At 38.8% G+C, this 20,755-nt stretch overlaps 1 protein-coding gene across 4 annotated transcripts in view; it reads right to left on the bottom strand.

The window, feature by feature from the left end:
• Nucleotides 1–20,755, bottom strand: part of MACROH2A1 (macroH2A.1 histone) — a 72,274-nt gene that overhangs the window by 36,592 nt on the left and 14,927 nt on the right. The gene's annotated exons all lie outside the window — the stretch shown is intronic.

The raw sequence follows: 20,755 nt of genomic DNA, 5'->3' as shown, positions 1-20,755 counted from the left end.
AAACAAAAGTTGGTCCAATAGAAGATCTTACCTGACCCATCTTGTCTCTCTAATATCCTGGGACCGACATGGCTACAACAACATTGCGTATAAACAAATATTAAAGCATTATGTAGTACCTTTTGAGAACTATTTGCCTCATTTGGTCAGGGAATGCAATATAAATGGTTGAGGATGGACTCTAATCTTGGAGGCACAGCACTGAAAGTTTCACAAAATCCATTACTGCGCTTACAGATCTGTGAACATGTAGCAATGTACGCTGTAGATTTGAGATTAGTGAAACTCAAAGGGCTGGATTCAGATCTTTTCTTAATTTTACACTCATGTAATTCCACTGAACCCAATGGAGTTTTTCCTAATTTGCACTCATGTAAGAGAGAACAAGCCGAACTTGTTTTAAACTGTGCTAAAATACTGTCTCATGAGAAACCAAGTGCAACAGTTCTCACTGTCTCTTAATATTTATGGCACCTTAGAGACTAACAAATTTGAGCATAAGCTTTAAGGTGCCACAAGTACTCCTTTTCTTTTTGCGAATACAGACTAACAAGGCTGCTACTCTGAAACCTTTAATATTTATGCCAGTGAAGATTAAATGCCTGTTTGAAGTCCTACTATCTGAACTATATTTATGTTTCATGTCCTCCTAAATCAGAAACCTTGATTGACCGTTTTTTGAGTTCCCAGAACTTTTTGTACATTTTCTAGGATTTTGTTATTGCCAGACTTCAAAGTACTGTATGCACATAAAATTAGAACTTTTTGCTGCACTCAGCACCAGCCTGGGTGATGGCTTTTCTTCCTCCTACATTTTTTTCATAGTTGAATGAGATGTTTATTCTGTGTTTCTCATTTGTAGTGCCATTAGGCAGGCATACAGACATTTAAGTTAGGTTATAGACAAGCAGGCAAAAGTGCAAAATCTCTTTGCTGCGGCAGCGACTTAATGATTTTTGGCGCTTCAAGGAAAGGTTTCCCTCCTAGAGGAGAGGTAATTGACACGTCAAGCTTGTTCACTCCTAGTAGATTATCTCCTGAGAAAAGATTTCCAATCATGTCAAATTGTACTTAGCTATAGCATGTATGATGGTTTCTTGATTTGAATTAGGGGGGGATTAACTTGTTTCTGTGTAACTGTCTATAATATGAAAGGCCAGTGCTTTATCCGCTAACTTATCTATCTTCAGCTCAACAAGCCTCAGGCAAAAAATGTAAGGGAACCAGAAGTAATTAAAATAGAGAGTATGGGGCACAAATACAGAAATTACAGCAACATGCTCATGTTTATCTGGCTCCGCATTCAAATACCATTGCTCACTTTTAGATTGTCTGTACAGAGGGAGACAAAAGACACTATTTCTCTACTGCTTTTGGATCATTAGTTTTGCAAACCTGTGAGTGGTAATCTTTGAAAAGGAGAAATTAAGGAAAATGTCTGAGCATCAGGGCTACTGTACCTGACTCTTTCTTTCAACAACCAAGATGGATAAAAATCAATGATTTAAGTAAAATAAAGTCAAACCACTGAACTGGTGGAAGTCAATCGCTAACCTGGAACCAGTGTTTGTTGAAGTGCTAAACCAGTTTTTGACAGCAGTAACCTTTTCTACAGGTACAGTGAGAACATTTTCTTCATTTTAGTTTGTTCACCTAGCTCGACTCAATGACTAGTTCATTCAAAGTTAAGAAATCAATTGGGTGTTGAAAAGGCAGGAAAGTTGTTTTCCCCTTCCAAAACTATGAATAAAGAGTAGGTGTAAGAGAATGACACCTACTAGCACTAAAATCTTGAAGAATGTGGTGACCAGAAATAACTAGTTCAATTCATTAAGTACAGATAATACTTCCTTTGTTTAATAAATCAGTTAGTTTTAAAACCCAAAACATGTTTTCATAAACTTTGATATTTTTTCTCATGTATACAGCATTTTAAGGGAGATTTATTTAATAAAAAAATTAAAATGCTGTTTTTGTGTATTTTAATTTAATTTGTATTTCCATACACAGAGTTGGACACAAATCACAAGTAAAAAAAATTAAGTCTTCACCTGGTAAATAAATAATGCATCATTCACCATTTTCTAACATAATACGAAATGTAAAAATTAAGACTCTGAATAAAGGTAAAGGCAAGTTAAGATATACATTTGCTTAAACAAATGTATATAAATAGAGTGTATCCTCCTGGTTAGCAAAAACAAGCACCAAATTTAGTATAAAGGCTATATTTAGTTGCAAACAACAAGTTTTTATGGTCTCCAACTAATGAGAATCAATCTTTCCTTAGGAAAATTACTAAAACGTACAAATGCAAAACAAAATTAAAACAGGTAATTGAAATCATTCCACCCTGCTAACAAATGAACTGAATACACAATGAAAGCTGATGCATAAACTTGCTTTAATGGACAAGTGGAAGGGAATAAAGACAGTAGGCTGGAAATGAAAAAAAGATGATTTAAAAAATATATCAAAGCTCACATCAGATCACTTTCCTCTAACACTGTAAATCTTGAGAAAGCAACGCTATATAGCCACAGTCCATGGCTTTATATTATACTGATTTTAATATGACTCTAAGGCTACTTTTAATCACAACTCCCATAAAAAGCCAATTTTGACACATATTGGAAAACTCATAGCTGCTTCTGTCTGTATTACAATTCAGTTTCATCAAGGACTTCAGCAAGCTTTCAATATCCTCATGTTCTTAAAGGGTAGACAACTTGAGTGTGGCACAGAGAAAGAACATTCATGTCCTTGGGCTTGGGTTTGGTCTTTCAATATTAATTAATATATTTCATACAAACAACAAATCTGTTAAAAAAAAATCAGAACTAGTAGGATAAGGCATCTCCCAAACCTCCATAGAGCAGACTAAAACCTGCATAACCCTCTTGTCATTCACTCACCATGACCCAAAGTTCAGACATACAATGCTTAGCAGCATCACTACAGAATTCTAATATCGCAGTAGATGTTTGAAATGTGTTAAGTTCCAAGGGACAGATTCTGCTCTAAGTAACACCCAGTGCATCCCCACTGCTTTTGGGAGGACTGCACCACTGTAATAAAGAACTGAAACACCTCAATCCAGGCATTGTGATCCTTATGTGTGAGGGTTTAGTGCTGGCTGAAAGGTAAGGGGGGAATTGGTTGTAACAGTGTGCTACTTTTTGTTTGCCCTCCCTTCCCCTGCCCCCCCCCCCATCTCTTTACAACATCAGCCACTGCTAACACTTGTGTCATGTTATTCTCTGCATCTGATCAGCGTAACTATGTAGACAGGTCATTTTGTAACGAAAGAGCCTAAGAAAGTGTTATGCCTGTAAAGCATGGAGGAATGTTTTATTTGTTCCTCATAAAACTAAAATGTCTGCCTCCTATAGTGGAGAACTGTTCTTGTAAGTGCTAAGCTCTCTTCCTTGGACAGGAAACTCATTTTGAAATTACAGTTTTCTAATGGTCCTTTAGGGAAGTTGAGGTAACCCACTTCCTTTTCAGGCACTAAAGGCAAGGAGAAAGCTTTGCTTTGGAGCAGAGGGCCACAAAGGGAGAGGGGGAAATCTTTTCTTTTTGCTTCTCCCTACTCCTCTGCCATCACTCCAACAAGAATCCAACAAGCTGCCAGTGCATCGAAATGACCCACAGCCCAGCAAAAGTAAGCTGCAAGCACATGTTCCTTCTCAAGCACTGATGCCCTCTCTGCCCTCCCCTCCCGCATTTAATTTAAGCATTATCAATATTATAAATGTAACCAGCACAAGCAACAGAACTTATCTAGTAAAGATAGTACTTAAGCCAGATCCAAATCAACCCTCCAGATCACATCACCTCCAAACTTTTGGGGTCAAGAAGGTTCAAAATCTTTCTTGGACCCTAATAATTTGGCTGGAGTCATTCTCCTCTAACATCAGTTTTACACCAATTGTAAATTGTAAGGTTTCAACGTTTTACATGATTTAAGTGAAATAAAAATCTGGTCTTCTCTCCATAGGAAAAATTACACACATCTCTGAACTCTGGGTTGGAAGTTAACTATCCAGTTTGCATCTGAACTTTTAGGATAGGTCTATCTCACATGGTAACCTGGAGATAGTGGAATAAATCTCTTTAATTACTCAAATTTTGTAACTGACAAAAGTGCACTATCACGGAATCTACTGTAGGGCTTTTGTATTCCTTGAACAAAAAAAATGTGACCCAGTGGGTGTGATTTTTAAAACTAAAGTTGTGAAATGAGGACTTGTTAAATTGAGGTTAGTTTTTTTTATAATTTCAGCAAAATTACCCCTTTTCTGCAGTACTTCAAATTCTCACATCTTTTCAAAGTCCAAGTGCAATACAAAAAACAATTAAAAGAATTCTGAGTCCTTGAGGTACCTCAAGTACTGTGCAATGTAACAAAATTATTGTGCAGTTATATTGGGTTCTTCTCTCATACTGCTTACCAAAATATTAGCACAGTAAGTAAAAAATAAAATAAAATAAAGTATTAATAAGACTAAACCAATGGATTTTTTGTTAACATAAAATCTTTTTAAATTCCAAGATTGAAATTAAGGAACATCAGCTCTTTCAGTTTGTCTTCTGAAAGAGAATGTCTCCGACAGGAGAAGACAAGATTATACAGCGAGTTGCTGCACTCAGCATCAGCTATGTTTGTTATGGCATTTATGTATCTGAAAGCTAATGTTTTCAAACTCGGAAGATGGTTGGCTGTTGATGACCAAAACATGGTGATGTCAATTTCCCGTGACTGTAGAGTTCTCTGGATCGTGTCGGGTGCCACCTTCCCGATACACAAAGCAAACTCCTCTGCTGAAATGTCACTGAAGCCAGGAATTGAGGTGTAATCCTTCTTCACATGAGATATTACAGGAAGTCTTCTGGGGTTGAAAATCCTTATGCATTTTAGGAACTTAATTGAGGGCTGCCCACTCTCAGTATCACTGATGTACTTCTTCAGCTTTTCAGCTGAATTGTCAACAGCTGAACAAAACAGGTTCACCAACTTGCTACTTTGATTAGTGGTTATTGTTAACACTCAGTTTTTGGAGGAAACCATTGTCTCTCTCAAGGAAAAACAGCAGTTCGTCCATTTTCTGAACAGCAAAAAGAGTGCACAGTCTCTGGCTTTCAAATATAGCCATTAGGTCAATGATTGGCTTGCGCATTTCATTGTTAAAACAATCTTCAGCATTAAACATCGGGTTTCATCTGACAGCACTCTTTCAAGTTCCTGCAATGAATGCGGTGCCGAGTTGTCACACACCTCCATTTCTTCTTTAACAAAGCTGTGATAATATTGAAAGTGCTTTTCATGGTACTGAACAGTAGCAAACCAGCTGTTCCATCTAGTTGCCACTGGGTCTGGTGCCATTGTTATACTGGGAACTTTCTGCCTGAGGTAATTTAAGTACCTCATTTTCCTGTCCCCTGCCACATAGAACATTTGTGAGAAAGCTTTTACCAATGCGCTGACATCCTTGAATGGCTTACAAAAATGTTCCCCCACCAGATTGATTATGTGAGCAAAGCATGTTACATGGATGCTACCAGGAAACAGTACAGACAGTACAGTTTTGTAAGTTTTCTTCATGTATGCGGCATATCCGTGTCAAACACAACCACATACAATTTGATAACTTTGCACAGTTTTGAATGACTGCTTGAGACACAGTGCTGTGATTTGCACTTCTTGCAGAAAACAAGTCAGCAAGATAGGAAGACCGTTTCCCAGTACTGGCTTTCACCACAGGTGCGAGTACTGGCTTTCACCACAGGTGCGAGTAAAATGTGAAGTACATAGCAGCCCTTGTCATCAGTCATTTCATTGAATATAACTGACACGTAGTTATCCTTCACTTTGTCCTCAAGTTTATTTCTCAGTTTTGTAGACGTGTGTAAGTTATGCCTCTTGCAGCCGGTAACATCCTGGAACTGCACCACTATTCTTCATTCAAGTGTTTAGAAATTGGAATATAAAAGGATGGTCTGCCTTAGATAACAGTATGTTTGCAGAAAGAACAAGGAGTACTTGTTGCACCTTAGAGACTAACAAATTTATTTGAGCATAAGCTTTCATGGGCTAAAACCCACTTCATCAGATGCATGTTGTAGAAAATACAGTAGGAAGATATATATGCGCAATATATATATATATATATATATATATGCGCACACACAGAGAACATGGAAAAAAGCGGCACATGTTAAGATACAGTAACGGACAACCTCTAAGTGCTCATGTTGTGCTATTGTGGTTGTGTTGAAAGTGCACGCTGCATTTTTTGTCATTCTATTTAAATGCTTCTGTGATTGGATGAGTTGGTTTGCAATTGTCAATTTCCTCTGGTGGTCCAGAACAACATTGCACATTTTGCAAAAGATTTTTCTTCTATCTTCCAAAACCTGTCCAGGAAAATCTTGTACTTTCTCTTTTGCTGGTATATTTGCAATGTGGGATCTTTGTCATGGCATTTTCTGGAAAAAATCGATCAATGGTCCCATGACTCCCAGTGTGATCCAACATTTTGCATGGTCTTTATCTGCTAAGGAATATTATGTGACAATGCATAGCCAGACGTTTTATGCGGGAAATTACACAGGCGCATAATTGCGTAATTCCCTGAGGTGTACCCACGGCACTTCAGACTACATACAGCCCTGCTTGGATTGCTGCTACTTTGGGACTAGGAGATTAACAACCAAAGTAGGACATTTCTCAACAGACATGCTGGGGCAAAACCCTGCTCTTTCAAAAAGTGCCACTAAATGTTTAGCAACACACTTTTAAAATAAAAGATGTAAAAATGTTGCACAGCTATGATTACACACATAAATTGGGTATTTGTGCATAAAAATGAGCATTTTTAGATGCCTAACTGGCCATTTGCACATATGAAAAATGGTTACTAACCTTCCGTAACTGTTGTTCTGCAAGATGTGTTGCACATGTCCATGGTAAATGCATGTGCAAGTCTAAGCATGCAATTGCACAGGTAGAGATGGACCTCCTCTTTTTGAAAATCTAGCCCTTAGTGTCCATGCAAAAGAGGCATGACCTCAGTTTTTAAGGCCTTATCTGAAAGATCCACACACAAACTACAGGAAACTCAATTTATACACCTCACAGGGCTTAAAAGCCGAGTGGACCCTGCTGGCTCAGTTTCACACCTCGTATTTCAAGGAGTCTAGGTCTTTCCAACCTGATGCTCAGCCCACTAAGCTACCCATTAGAATATACCCATTTAAAAAAAAATACAGTCATTTTGAACAGTGCCATAGGCAGAATTTATGGGGAAGGCTAGAAAGGAGTCTAACATTTTTAACAAATTTCACAGATTTCAATGGGACAAAGGACCAAATATGTTCTGCATCCCCAGGTTTCAGTGCAATCAAGGCAGTCACTTACTGTGTGTTGATTAATAGGTAGTGCTCACCTTGCACAGTTTCCAGACCTGCTAATGGCTGGTACATGAATAATATCAGAGAGGTGGGACTCCCTTAAAAGGCAGCATATCAACACAGAGAAATCAAAGAGGACCGCAACCTCTGAACAGGCAAGGAGATGGAAACAGAGATTCACCCAACCGGAAGAACAGAGTTTTAGAGCAATTTTCAAAAGCAAGGGTAAACAAACAGGATTGAGGCTTTAGCTAGATGTGCAACACCTTTATTCTAGTCATTTATTTACTCAAGCATTTTGTTTCCAGATGGATAGTTACTATAGCAACCCTTATGTAAAGGGCCATAGCCTGTGTACATCTGAGATACACCTTCTAAAAAGAATCGCACATCAAAATATTTATTTTGGAAAAAAAAGTTTCAGTAAGGAACACAAGTATCAGGTGGGGTTTAACATTTCAGGGACTGATTCTGCAACCCGGACACATGCCGAGGAGAGCTCTCTCATCCACAGTCCCTCTGAAAATCGAGAGTTAACCAACATAAAGGTTAAAAAATTGATCTCTAGAACACTGGTTTTCAACAAGGGGTCTGGGCACCCTTGGGGGGCTGTGAGCAGGTTTCAGGGTGTCTACCAAAATAAACCAGAGAGGGGCCAGCATGACACTCTCTGGAGCCCAGGACAGAAAGGCGAAGCCCGAGCCCCACCATCTGGGGCCAAAGCTGAAGCCTGAGCAAATTAGTTTTGCGGGGCCCCATGTGACATGAGACCCTGGGCAATTGCCCTGCTTGCTACCCCCTAACACCGGCCCTGGCTTTTAATCTACTGGATATGCACAAAAACAGTTGTTGTGGGCTGTGGAATTTTTTTAGCATGTTGGGAGGGGGGAGGCTCAGAAAGAAAAAGGTTGAGAACACCTGGTCTAGCAGTTCTGTTCCGCCCTCCTCCCACCCCCCGTTTTTAAAAAAAATATGTTATTGTTGTTGCAGATTTAAAAACAACATTGTTCCAGTAAAAGAAAGGCTGAGAAAGATGTATTGTTAGGGAAGGAAAGTGTAATGCAAGACACCAGTTTGGATGTCATGTGACTCTGTTTTTAATGGTTGGTTATGAAGCAAAAAAGAGTGGAATGGCTTTGGGGACAAGTTGTAATGTGAACATGTTGGTTTGGTTGATTTATATTTATATTTTGTCCATTAAGATTTTTAAATTAAATGGAAGAAAGTGGAGTCTTGTAAGTTGCAAAGATTTCTCTTAAATACAATCCAGCTAAGACACTGTGTCCATGGGCATCTGTATCATTTGTATCAACTGAAAAAAATTCCCTTGCAAAATTTAGAACTGGGCAAACGGATTTCGGTAACAAAAACTGGTCTGAACCTGTTCCTAAAACTTGAACTAATTTTTTGGCCTATTGAGGTTTTTAAAAGTTCAGTTGGAAAAAAAAAAAAGTTTTAAGAGAAAACAAAAGAGGTTGTGCACCTCTGCACTTAAGTCAGAGATAAGACCACGGGAAAAGCTGCGCTCTCAGCATTTCCTACTGAACCACAACCAAGTTGTATTAGAAATCTTCACAGAAAGCATGTTCTAGAGTGATTTTCAGAGTGAATTTTCATCCTAGAGGGTTGGGATGAGCCTCTGAACACTCATCTAAACTCAACATTGCTTACCTCTTGGGCATTTCATAAAATTCTCACTTGAATTAGTTTCATTTGTGTGTGCCACAAACCAGATGTATGCCTTATACACTTTTCTTCACTATGGTGTTTCACTGCTCTGCTCTCGTCTAAAGAATTTAGGAACAAGCACGGACTTTCTGAGGTTAAAATAAAACAAGTCACTGAAGTGCTAAATGAACCATGCACAGTAGCAACGTTTGACCTGGATGAAAACACATTTGATTCCATTCCCCTCCCCTCTGGATAGATAGCGGGTGGTTTCTATATTTTCATCTTCAACAAAATATTATTTCTCCTTAATGAATGTGATTCCTTTAAAGCTTTTTCTGGTCTAAATGACAAAACCTTTTCATTTGGTGGGCTTTCAGGGTTCTAGCCTTGCTTTCCAAATGCAAATATGGCTGATGGACCTGCTCTCCACGTTCTTTGGATGAACGATTTTTCCCTTTGTTTGGTTTATGTCTCTTGAACTAAAGTGATTTCTGCTGTATGGAAGCCTTTTGTCCACCTTCTCTTCAGGGAGATGAAATCATAGCTTTGCAAATTCAGCTTGTAACAGCTAACAGGTGACATGTTGAGACAAAGCCAATTTTTGAATAAAGGACTTCCGACAAGAAAGAAGTCAGAGCCTTCTGAAAACTGTTTGAAGCCTCTCTTCTAACCAAAGGAAAATTAAAAACAACACTGAGAAATCAAAGAAGAGTGTATGTTGGTATAATCCCATTGAGAAAACACGTCTTTGCTATGAAGCCAAGTATATGACAAGGAATCTGTTTATTGTATTTCTGTAAATTAATCCTTCCATCAGCATTTTACTGAGTTCAGAATTGTTTTACATGGTTCCAGGTTTTACCCCAATCAACCCCAATCAAGTATGATTGTTAAGAGTTTCCTGAATTCTTCCCCCTACATATTCCATTCAATCCCCCATGGAACCTCTAGTCTTAACAGCAATGGTAGAATCATTTAATAACTCTTTCCCCCCACGCCCCCACATTCCTATAAAACAATTCTCAAACCTTGACTCAAAGTCAGAGAAATTTGATGGAGTGAAAATCTATTAAAGGGATTTTTTTTTTTTTTTTTACTCTGTGCAAGCCTTGGTGTTCACCCACTAACCTCAACAAGGCAATCATACTCTTAGGAATGTGATAAAAACCTTCATGCTCTGGCGCCTGGGCTATATCAAAACTGGGCCTTGTTGAGCAACAACTGTTAACTCTGTCAAGTTATTGTAAGTTTTGTGAGGCAGATGACAGACTGATGTTTACATAAAATACAAGTTGAGGCCACAAAAGCCACTTCCACTTAAACCGTTCTGATCTGACTCAAACTTCTGTTCAGCTCTTTTCTCCTTTCTACACTCTTAAGCTTTCCATTATTCTTTGCAAGCATCAATATCATTCAACTGTCGGGCTTTTTAAAGTTCCAGGTTAATCACTGAAAAAGGTACAAGGAGTTCAGTTTTTAGGGCACTTTGACAGCAAATTCAAGCTTAAATGAAAATTGATGTGCAATGTTTAGATCCCGCCTACAGCACAGTTCCTTTCCCTCAACTTAGCATATTCCTATTTAACTCAAACTAAAAAAAAATTTTTTTTTGCAGTGGCGTGTCCTCTCCATAGTAGTTTACACTCACTCTTAACAGTTTACATATGTTTAAAAAAATGTATTCAAACATGATTAACCTAACTGCTGCCAGACGTTACTTGATCGAGTACAGCAGTATGTTTTGGCCTAGTTGGTTCATAGTACAGAAGACTACTAATGTCTTAAGACTTGGTCTTGGTTTAACCTTTGACCTTTGCAGGCATATGTAATGAACCTGCATTTACACAAATTAAATAAATAAATAAGGTGGCCAAACACCCATTGAAGCCCTAAGTTTGGGGAAACAGCGAATGCCAAAGGCATGAGTAATGAAAGAAAAGCAGATGACCTCATACTGAATGTCTGGTTTTTGGCTCAACTTATGTCAAAGGGAAAGTTTCTGAATTCTGGGGGCAGAAAGAGAGGATGCATGGAATGTGTCTGTGTACAGAGGGTGTGAATATCTGTGTGCTGAGATAATGTGCAAGCATATAGGCAAAGCAAGGCACTGGTCCATAGTAAGGTCAGAAGCCAACCCTCAAGATTTCACTGACCTAACAGAGTTCTTACCACTATAAAGTCAAGATTTATCTAGCTAAGTCTAATAATATTTTTACTGCTTTGCTCTCTGAGTTTCATACCATTCTCCACACTATAGTATCTGCTTCACTTCTATTACACACTGCCTCTAAGATTAAAAAGAAGCTAGATCTAATGATTGAGAATATTTTGATTTTTAATAATAAAAAAAGTGATTTTATCCCATCGTCCTTCCCATGCCCCAAATTTTTTCTGTATCAAAAGATACTCTTCTTGGAGGCCATAATAATCACAAATTTTTGCAGTCAGTACATCTTTGTAGGTTATTCTGAAAGTGAATGTTAATGTGTTTAACAGTATTTTTTTGTCCTGATCATCTCATACAATTGGTGCAGTGGTGATGATGTAGCATATTTAAGCCATCACTGCCACAATTGGTCTCTCTCTCCATTTGAGTTAAGTTGCAAACCTCCACATTTTACTACTTTGGATGTTTTTCTGGTGGTACATCACTGTGATTTCTTTTCTTCTAAATGAAGTTGGTGCTCATAGTAAGCAAGTGCTGGATTGATAGGCCTAGAGACTGGAGTCTTCTGACTGAACTCAGGGGACTAGACAGGCTCTTACTGTGGAGAGAGTAAAGCCCAGGGGAGAATTGGTAGGGTCACTGGAGCTCAGAGGGGCTTCGAGAACATTGATGGAGAAGGAAAATGATTAGAAGTTTTTCCAAGACCAGAATCCTGGATCTGAAAACTTTGAGAAAGTTTGGCTAGAAATCCAGATACAAAGTATGCAACTGTCCCCTTTCCCTGTGATGTCACCAAAAATCCAAGTTTGAACATCTCAAACTTTAATGGAGGATTCATAAATTGAACCTACATTCTGACCTGAACCTTAAAGTTAGGTCCTCTCATCATTATGATGATCTGGATCCCCAACCACTCAACAGGGCACTCTCAAATTTGGGGTAAATTCACAACCAGATTCCAACTTTGCAGATCAAATCCATCTGCCATTAAAAAGTTTTTGTTACCACAGACCTTCAAGGAAATGGAGGAGATACAACAACAGGTTTGAGAACTTTCACAATGTGCGCCAATGAAGAACTTCATCTGAACAAAAGTACAGGCAACTCCTCCACACACACAAGGATTAAATATGCTTGCTTCTCTAACAGATTTTGGACTTTGTTGATTCAGAAATACTTTATCAACATTAACAATTAATACTAACAAGAGCTTTGTGAGTATTACCCCTATTTTAGAAGGTGGGAAGCTGGGGTTACTGTAACATCTTCATTCAATGTGTGCCATAAGAGGGATTAAAACTCAGAAGTTCTAGTCTTGTGTTCAGATCACACTTCTCTCTAGCAGCCTAATGTGGGTCACAAATTAAAATATGTTGCCTGGACCGAGTTTAAATATTGACTCATTCAGAGCAAATTCATTTTGGAAAGTGACATGCTGACTTAAAAGAATCTGCATTTGCATAAACTGTCATACTGATGTCAAATTTCATTTGTGAAGAGGACTATCTAGCCATCAGCTGAAGTGTGTACACACCTTTGCATACCCCTAAATGGGTAGACTAAATGAGATTCAGAAAAAGAGTTTGTCCTCTCAGTCACAAGTCAAAGCCTGCATGTGGCTTAGCCCTGAGCACTGCCTTACAAAGGCAGGAGGTGTAGAATAAGGGAAACGTTTATATAGTTGACAACAATGGATGTCCTCCTTCTTCCCACTTCTCTGTCCTGGGATGATGTCAGGCCCAAATGGGGAGTGGTGAAGAGAGGCACCACAAACTGCACAGAGAGATGGTTTTTGATTTCTCTCAATAATAAGAGAGCCTTTTTCCAAGATCAGGCAGGGTTTTAGAACAGACAAAAAGAATGTATAGCAAAATTTACCACAGTTTTCATTTTGTGTTGCAGTTTTATGGGGGGAAAAAAAGAAGGTAAGTAATAAAGGTGATGCTATCACTAAAATAAATAAATATCAACTTTTGCTGCTGTCAATATCAAGATTTAGTGACTCAAGGAGGTAAATATTAACCAAGGCTAATATTTATGAAGGTAGAAAATAAATCACAGTGACTGAAATCAGAAGGCAGCCAACCGTATGTATTGTCCCATACACTATTCCAAAAAGATACCCATCACAAACGAGATTTTAATTTAAGTTTATACTTTGAACTAAAGCTTTGTTTACCTGCATTTTCCATTATATGCTATGAAGGTTTAGTACATGAAACCTTTTTTTTTTTCTTCATTATCTTACTTAACAGTCCAAACTACACACTGTTCTGGGAAGCTGAAATTAATTATTCCTGTGTGTTAAGTTAAACATGTGCGTAAGTATTTACAGGATCGGAGCCAAAGCCAGCAAGGCTTATAGGAGAAAGGAAACGCTTCATTTATATAGGTCGGAAGCACTCTGATTCATGCATTTATAGGGCTGGAAGGGAAGACTGTTAAACATTTAATTGATAACGTTACACAGTTTTAAAGTTAAACAGGCACATTCTACAAGTATAAAGCTGTCTAAAGTAACTGTAACAGTCTCACCTCTGCTATGAGGATGGCACAGAACCAACACAGAAAGTGGAATGTTACAAAGAAGCTTTGCCACTACGGTTCTTTAGCAAGGCCATGGCTGGCACTGGTACAACTCAGTGTAAGAGATACGCCATCAACTTAAAAAAACACATCTATCTGTGAATGTTTACAAGGGACAGCTAAGGTTACTAGAATTTAAGGGACGAAGATGGCAACATTCATCCAATCCTCTGTTAAGTGCTTCAGCATGACCCATGTCACCAACATGGTGTCTGAATGCCGATCAGTGGCCTCATGGTCTAAAAAGCAACCATCTCAAACAAAATGGCCCTTTTTAGGGCAAACATCATAAAAGGAGAAACCTTTAATGGTGCTTTTCAAGATGTCATACAAAAAGCAGCTCAAAGAAGCTAGAGGAACGTATTTTTCTTTTTCAGTTTGTTTGCACTGTGTATTAGACATCACTTTGTGTATACTCAGCAACACTGTTTCCCCTGATTACTCAGTTTTTCCCGTGGTGAAGGAAACACATGGACCCTAGAAGTCTCCTAAGTTGATCATACTTAAGTCCAGCCTTGGAGTGCATGGCTTATGCCAGAATCAATCAGATCAAAACAGAGCCAAAAATGGGATCATTGCTTAAAAGTTGCATGTTTGAATGGAAGAAAACATATCATGCTAGAGATTAAAATGTTTTAACTGTTTCAAAAGAACACTGTCAATGGATAATTTTTAAAATCCTTTGACCCCTCATGTGCTACAATTAACAATAACCCCCAGAAAACTTGGAACTCTAATCTGCTTCTAACCAATGGATTTTTTTTTTTTAATTGTGAAATGCTAGGCTACCCACGTACTCTCCCTACCCCCAGAAAAAAGTTCACTGGGGCATTTGCTTTGAAAAATAAAATATATTTAGGTTGTATTCCTATTTTATGAGCCTGTGTAGTTTTTGAGCAGGAAGCAGAACACAAGAGGTGAACAGCAGTTCGAGTTAATGAATCTGGACATCATACAAAAGTGCTCATTTGGGGCGAGCAGTTAAACGTATTGGACTTGAACATGACTTATTTTTCAGCCAGTAAACGGCCTGGAATAATTTTCCACATCTAAAACGAATCAAGAAGAAACAGCAGGCAACTGACTTGGGGTACCTGAAACTCCACTGAGAAATTCTACTGATGTCGTAATGCATGAGAACAAAGCTCAAGTCACCAGAACCCCAGAGATGGAATTTTAGCTCTGGAATTCAGAAGGTACTTGTTTTATATTTTAACAGAATACATGGACAGACAATAAAATCCAGTCAAGAAAAAAAATGTTAATGGAAAAAACAGACATTTCAAGTTTTCTTCTACCTAACTTCGGTAAGCGCAGAACAAACATAAATCAAAAGTCTGATTTTTTTTTCTGTATTCCTGTTCTCCTGCTGTTTTACACACTTCTCCCTCTCTTCATATGTTGTGACATTTTGGCAACTGAAACTTGTTTTCTGTGTAGAGGAGCCAGTTAACAAAAAAATCACCCAGGACTGTTTCTTCCTGCCTTTAAAGCATGCTCAGGAGATTTCTGTTTTCCTTTTTGAGGGTCAAGGAGTGTCTTTCTCTTTCTGTCAAAATATTCATAATATACAGACGTAACAACTCCTGCAAATTATGGACCCAAAGGGAAGACATGTGGTTGGGTGTATGGCCAGGTCAGTTTAAGCAAAACTAAGGACCTATACAACATCATTTCAATGGGGGTTCTTCCTGAGAGACCCAAGATTCAATATGTGACTTCTTGGACTGCCGTAACCTCTTATGCCAAGACAACTGGAGGCATGGGTATTCCAGAACTAGTGTGCTCGTATACAGAGGAAATTGGGGGCATGGTGGATTGTAGTTTCCTGCTAAAGAGGATAAGGGAGAAAAGCCAGCAACATGCCACCCCCAGTGCCACGATAAGGTGAGGAGACTCCTCAAGGAGCTCAATGTTATTATCACATGAACCAGTCTGTAATCCACATAACTGGCTCTGGAGCATGAGGAAGCATTTTGGATGTCCTGACCTAGCTCCCCTGCATATTTGGCTGCACTGTCTGAACTAGCCTGGATTGAAGGACGGGATGTCACAAACCATGAATTACAAAATGACAGTGTGAGATGCTGAAGTATCCATGTAAAACTGACGTGCTCATTTCATTCTGTAGCTTTAGTGTGTGGCTAGTGTGTTCACAGCCACGTACCTCACAACCTTTGGCAAAATAAATATATGTCTTCGCCTCCTTCTTCTCCCCCACACACTTTCGCCTCTGAGGCATTGTAGATGTTACGTATTATTTCCTTGAAAGAAAAGCACAATAAAGATGTGCACTAAGGATGTTCGTAGAAACCTACGTAGGTTGGATGTGCTGACAAACACAAGTATTTTGTGATACAACTTTTAGAACAGTAAAGGGATCTTGTCTGACCTGACGATATTTCAGATGTCAAGTGTACTGAAAAATGAGATAAAGACGATTGTTTTACTAGCTTGAAAGCAGAAGCCAAACTGTAGATTTAATGATTATTCCTTTTTCCTCTGTCATTTTTATTGCAGAAAAATAAAGGCTGCAGGGACGATGTACTGGATAGCCTTTGCAAAGGAGCTGCTAGAACACTCATGGTACATTTTCTATTCCTCAAGTTGAAAAATGGCATATCAAAATTACAAGTTTTTCAGCTCAAAGTAGGGGCCATATTCTTTCTTGTTAGTGGCAGTGTGTGGCAATGCTCAGAAAGTTTGTGTGTATAAGTAATGAAAGGCAGAAAACGAAATATAGCTTGGGAAGCATCAGGATAAGGGGCAGAGAAAAAAATGGATGAAAATACAGTGTGTCAGTACAGTATGTTTGGGGGTGAAGTGCTAATGAAACATGGCCAAACTAAATCCTTCAAGGTGCCAAGGGGATAAAGAATAACCTCTTAACTAGAGTCAGACCTGAATCAGAACTCTAAACCTAAATAGCTGTGAACTTTAGGAAATTCAAAGCCCAGACTGAACTTTGTAGTTGAACCCTCTCTCTGCAGTAGGCCAAACCAAAACCTCAGATCTGAGCACCCAAATTTTGGGCAAGTTCAAATCTAACTCCAAAATTAGACTTCACAGCTTGGGCCCATGCCTACTGTGCTTTTAACCAGTCTGAGTGCTAAAGAATTGAAATAAGAGCCATAATCTGTATGTACAAAACCTAATTTCAAAATTCCATTAGCCTTTTCTCTTGACTATCTCTGTGACCTCTTTATACAACACCACTTGCTGAAAGTTAATGGGGCATACAGAAAAGTTTCTAGACATTCCATTTAACTGAAAAGCTCTTTAGTGGCAATGAACTTTTGTATTTTATATTTCTCTTATACTTTTCAGCAGACAACACTAACTACCTTTAACCTAGAAGGGGTATATCAATAATATAAAGTTTGTAGAGTTCACAGAACAGTAAACAGAGTACAAAAACAGCCATATCTGATACAAATAGAAATGGCACAAACAGGACTGTTACAATTCAAAGGGGAGAAGAAATGTTAGAGGTTAGGTAACAAAACTACCTCATATAGCAAGAAGAGATACAAAACAACAGCAAAAGAATTCTAACACTGCCTGCACAATCCTTAGTGTAGAGAATATAGTTGCTTTGGAATAAACTGGTCTATTGCCTGTATGTTTATATGGTTTTTAAAATGTTACGATAATTTACATGAACATACAAGAAAACCCTAAATTCAAAATACTTCAGTTTCCCTTTCCCCCCTCCTTCTAGGATCACCTCTTTGGGAGCTGGGCTTTTATCCCCTGCAACCAGGTTTCCCAGAAGGCACAGATGTTAAAGAAACATCTTTCCTTTTCTACTCTCTTCTCCATTGCCTAAGCTATCCCTACCCTGGAAAGCCTTTAAGTCAAGCATTTAAATGGTAACATGTGCTGCTCCTTAGCACTACCTCAAGCACACCTGTATTGCTCTGCTTAAAAGGACAACATTCAAAGCACTCTCTTCTTAAGGGACATTTCAGCTGGGGGTGCTCAGGTGAAGGGGGGAGGGATTTTGTTTCAAAGGGAATCTACAGGGTTTAAGAAGAAATCCAGCAAAAAAGACGACAATCTGCAAGAAAGTATAGAAAGGCAGGGAAGGTTTGGTGGCTGACAGAAAAACAAGGTAATTAAAATAGTTTCTACGCACATGAATCAGGCTGACTACCAATTACTCCCTTAAATTACTAGTCTTATATGTCTTCAATTCTCAGAGGCTGGCAGGCAATATGCCAAATGACTCACCAGTGAAAAACAGGCAAACAACTATGGGGCTGTGCGAACGGAAGTACTAATAAACAGAAGCCACAGAAAATTGTCCGACCACCACTTAAAAGACATATCAGTATGATCATGCTCCATTCTTAAAAAGAAATGACTGAGATACAAAAAGCACTCAGAATGCGCTTAGGAGCCAGGAACTTACAGCTGGCTAGTACAATTACATCTATATTCTCTGAAGGAGGATTCCAGTAAGAGATACAAAATTCTGGTAGGAATGAAAAGAAAAATCTATGGAACTACTTAAAGTAGTCCAAAATATTACAAAAAGCTTAAAATATAAACCCAGATAACATTTTAGTGGGTTTATTTTTAGCATATAAAAGCAAGCTAATAGTATGAACACTTTAAATACAGTGTTATACACCTATTTAGTTTTGACACCTGATAGCCCTGTTGTTCCAATTGGAATGTAACCAGTAGCAAAGTCTGCATCAAGTGTGGCAAATTAAGGAAAAAAATGCTATAAAACTATTCTATAGACACACATTCAATGGCAGGTAACTGAAGGATTCTGGCAGCATATGTTGTCCTTTGAATATGAATTAACACTCATTTACATTGCCCATGTGGTATCTATTCAGTTTTTTAAATATACATTAAATTTATACTTAAAAGTACAGCAACAATTGCAAAAAACTAACAAACCTGTACTATTAGCTACTTAATTAAATGAACCACTGGCTGATAAAATCACCCATCAATCTGCTAAATTCTTGTTTTGAAAACTATGCTCTAAGGAGAGACCACATTCTCCAAGAGGTAGGCCTAAAAGTCAGATCTACCATTGATATTTTGGTCAACAGACATGCCTCAGAACAGCTGTCTTCCACTGAAGGAGGAACAGTGTAGAGTGAACATTTTGAATCTGACAGGTTTCAGAGTAACAGCCGTGTTAGTCTGTATTCGCTAAAAGAAAAGGAGTACTTGTGGCACCTTAGAGACTAACCAATTTATTTGAGCATGAGCTTTCGTGAGCTACAGTGAGCTCGATGAAGTGAGCTGTAGCTCACGAAAGCTCATGCTCAAATAAATTGGTTAGTCTCTAAGGTGCCACAAGTACTCCTTTTCATTTTGAATCTGATATGTTGTAAGTTCCTTTTGAGGTTTGTTAAAAAAAAAAAACACAATACAACACTGAAGGAGAATGCTTTTAGACTGCACTCATTGTCTCCTACCTCCAGCATCTGCTGTGGCAGTGTCTGTAGCTACTCTGAGATCACCGCAAGCAAGAGTAGTCTTGGTGGTGAGAGCAACATCAATGTAACTTTAAAAAAAAAAAAAAAATCACACACACACAAAAAACCCAGGCTTAAGTCACATGCTTTACTACATGCTGCTACATTCATGAAAAGGCAGTTAAACTAATTCCTCCTCCCCTTGCCCAGCTGATCAAATAAATTATAGAGATGGCATACCTTCCTCTAAAGCATCAGTTGTTGACCACTTGCAGAGGACCAAATGAAACAATTACGAAGTGGAAGTACTGACAGAGAGAGATAAGAACCAAAGCAGGTTTTTCATTTGCCCTTACTGCTAGTAATTCAGACCTCTTGCACCAATTTGGTTCTGCTGAATCTTGATTCTTGTTGAAGCTTCTAACCCATATGCACAGGCTCCATAAACCAATCTGAGTACATGGTTTATTCCTGATTATTTAAATTCAGTGTATAACGTCAAGTTTCAGAGTAACAGCCGTGTTAGTCTGTATTCGCAAAAAGAAAAGGAGTACTTGTGGCACCTTAGAGACTAACCAATTTATTTGAGCATGAGCTTTCGTGAGCTACAGCTCACTTCATCGGATGCATACCGCGGAAACTGCAGAAGACATTATATACACAGAGACCATGAAACAATACCTCCTCCCACCCCACTCTCCTGCTGGTAATAGCTTATCTAAAGTGATCATCAAGTTGGGCCATTTCCAGCACAAATCCAGGTTTTCTCACCCTCTGCCCCCCCCACACACAAACTCACTCTCCTGCTGGTAATAGCCCATCCAAACTGACCACTCTCCCTACAATGTGTACGATAATCAAGGTGGGCCATTTCCAGCATAAAACCAAGTTTAACCAGAACGTCGGGGGGGGGGGGGGGGGGGAGAACAAGGGGAAATAGGCTACCTTGCGTAATGACTTAGCCACTCCCAGTCTCTATTTAAGCCTAAATTAATAGTATCCAATTTGCAAATGAATTCCAATTCAGCAGTTTCTCGCTGGAGTCTGGATTTGAAGTTTTTTTTGTTGTAAGATAGCGATCTTCATGTCTGTGATTGCGTGACCAGAACACTTCAATCTCTCTGGTCACGCAATCACAGACATGAAGATCGCTATCTTACAACAAAAAAAACTTCAAATCCAGACTCCAGCGAGAAACTGCTGAATTGGAATTCATTTGCAAATTGGATACTATTAATTTAGGCTTAAATAGAGACTGGGAGTGGCTAAGTCATTACGCAAGGTAGCCTATTTCCCCTTGTCCCCCCCCCCCCCACGACGTTCTGGTTAAACTTGGATTTATGCTGGAAATGGCCCACCTTGATTATCGTACACATTGTAGGGAGAGTGGTCAGTTTGGATGGGCTATTACCAGCAGGAGAGTGAGTTTGTGTGTGTGTGTGGGGGGGGGGGGGGGCGGAGGGTGAGAAAA

The sequence above is a fragment of the Lepidochelys kempii genome, chromosome 8, assembly GCF_965140265.1.
Source record: "Lepidochelys kempii isolate rLepKem1 chromosome 8, rLepKem1.hap2, whole genome shotgun sequence".
Lineage (NCBI taxonomy): Eukaryota > Metazoa > Chordata > Testudines > Cheloniidae > Lepidochelys > Lepidochelys kempii.
This window is presented reverse-complemented; position numbering and strand designations above follow the sequence as displayed.